Source organism: Musa acuminata, unplaced genomic scaffold (assembly GCF_036884655.1).
Source record: "Musa acuminata AAA Group cultivar baxijiao unplaced genomic scaffold, Cavendish_Baxijiao_AAA HiC_scaffold_87, whole genome shotgun sequence".
NCBI classification, from domain to species: Eukaryota; Viridiplantae; Streptophyta; class Magnoliopsida; order Zingiberales; family Musaceae; genus Musa; species Musa acuminata.
Genome location: NW_027020368.1, coordinates 10,001 through 12,500, shown reverse-complemented (window position 1 = coordinate 12,500; position 2,500 = coordinate 10,001).

Below are 2,500 nucleotides of genomic sequence, written 5' to 3'. Positions count from 1 at the left end.
CCGGGGGGTTCCAGGGTGCTGAGATGGCTGACATTTTGCTCCGCTCACGACGGTCGCCGCGGCACACAAGAACAGCCCAAAAACAGGCCAAAACAGCCCAAAAACGGGCCAAAACTGGCCATTTTTGGCTGCGCGAGCGAGCAGCGAGCGGCGGACAGCGAGCGAAGCGAGAGGCAGCACCGTCCCTGCTATACGAAAGCCCCATCCAGCCCTGTGCCACCCGGGGGGTTCCAGGGTGCTGAGATGGCTGACGTTTTGCTCCGCTCACGACGGTCGCCGCGGCACGCAAGAACAGGCCAAAAACTGGCCAAAACAGCCCAAAAACGGGCCAAAACTGGCCATTTTTTGCTGCGCGAGCGAGCGGAGAGCGGCGAACAGCGAGCGAAGCGCGAGGCAGCACCGTCCCTGCTATACGAAAGCCCCATCCAGCCCTGTGCCACCCGGGGGGTTCCAGGGTGCTGAGATGGCTGACATTTTGCTCCGCTCACGACGGTCACCGCGCCACACAAGAACAGCCCAAAAACAGGCCAAAACAGCCCAAAAACGGGCCAAAACTGGCCATTTTTGGCTGCGCGAGCGAGCGGCGAGCGGCGAACAGCGAGCGAAGCGAGAGGCAGCACCGTCCCTGCTATACGAAAGCCCCATCCAGCCCTGTGCCACCCGGGGGGTTCCAGGGTGCTGAGATGGCTGACGTTTTGCTCCGCTCACGACGGTCACCGCACCACGCAAGAACAGGCCAAAAACTGGCCAAAACAGCCCAAAAACGGGCCAAAACTGGCCATTTTTGGCTGCGCGAGCGAGCGGCGAGCGGCGAACAGCGAGCGAAGCGAGAGGCAGCACCGTCCCTGCTATACGAAAGCCCCATCCAGCCCTGTGCCACCCGGGGGGTTCCAGGGTGCTGAGATGGCTGACGTTTTGCTCCGCTCTCGACGGTCACCGCGCAATGCAAGAACAGGCCAAAAACTGGCCAAAACGGCCCAAAAACGGGCCAAAACTGGCCATTTTTGGCTGCGCGAGCGGCGAGCGGCGGACAGCGAGCGAAGCGAGAGGCAGCACCGTCCCTGCTATACGAAAGCCCCATCCAGCCCTGTGCCACCCGGGGGGTTCCAGGGTGCTGAGATGGCTGACGTTTTGCTCCGCTCTCGACGGTCACCGCGCAATGCAAGAACAGGCCAAAAACTGGCCAAAACGGCCCAAAAACGGGCCAAAACTGGCCATTTTTGGCTGCGCGAGCGAGCGGCGAGCGGCGGACAGCGAGCGAAGCGAGAGGCAGCACCGTCCCTGCTATACGAAAGCCCCATCCAGCCCTGTGCCACCCGGGGGGTTCCAGGGTGCTGAGATGGCTGACGTTTTGCTCCGCTCTCGACGGTCACCGCGCAATGCAAGAACAGGCCAAAAACTGGCCAAAACGGCCCAAAAACGGGCCAAAACTGGCCATTTTTGGCTGCACGAGCGAGCGGCGAGCGGCGGACAGCGAGCGAAGCGAGAGGCAGCACCGTCCCTGCTATACGAAAGCCCCATCCAGCCCTGTGCCACCCGGGGGGTTCCAGGGTGCTGAGATGGCTGACGTTTTGCTCCGCTCTCGACGGTCACCGCGCAATGCAAGAACAGGCCAAAAACTGGCCAAAACGGCCCAAAAACGGGCCAAAACTGGCCATTTTTGGCTGCACGAGCGAGCGGCGAGCGGCGGACAGCGAGCGAAGCGAGAGGCAGCACCGTCCCTGCTATACGAAAGCCCCATCCAGCCCTGTGCCACCCGGGGGGTTCCAGGGTGCTGAGATGGCTGACGTTTTGCTCCGCTCTCGACGGTCACCGCGCAATGCAAGAACAGGCCAAAAACTGGCCAAAACGGCCCAAAAACGGGCCAAAACTGGCCATTTTTGGCTGCACGAGCGAGCGGCGAGCGGCGGACAGCGAGCGAAGCGAGAGGCAGCACCGTCCCTGCTATACGAAAGCCCCATCCAGCCCTGTGCCACCCGGGGGGTTCCAGGGTGCTGAGATGGCTGACGTTTTGCTCCGCTCTCGACGGTCACCGCGCAATGCAAGAACAGGCCAAAAACTGGCCAAAACGGCCCAAAAACGGGCCAAAACTGGCCATTTTTGGCTGCACGAGCGAGCGGCGAGCGGCGGACAGCGAGCGAAGCGAGAGGCAGCACCGTCCCTGCTATACGAAAGCCCCATCCAGCCCTGTGCCACCCGGGGGGTTCCAGGGTGCTGAGATGGCTGACGTTTTGCTCCGCTCTCGACGGTCACCGCGCAATGCAAGAACAGGCCAAAAACTGGCCAAAACGGCCCAAAAACGGGCCAAAACTGGCCATTTTTGGCTGCGCGAGCGAGCGGCGAGCGGCGGACAGCGAGCGAAGCGAGAGGCAGCACCGTCCCTGCTATATACGAAAGCCCCATCCAGCCCTGTGCCACCCGGGGGGTTCCAGGGTGCTGAGATGGCTGACGTTTTGCTCCGCTCACGACGGTCACCGCACCACGCAAGAACGGACCATAA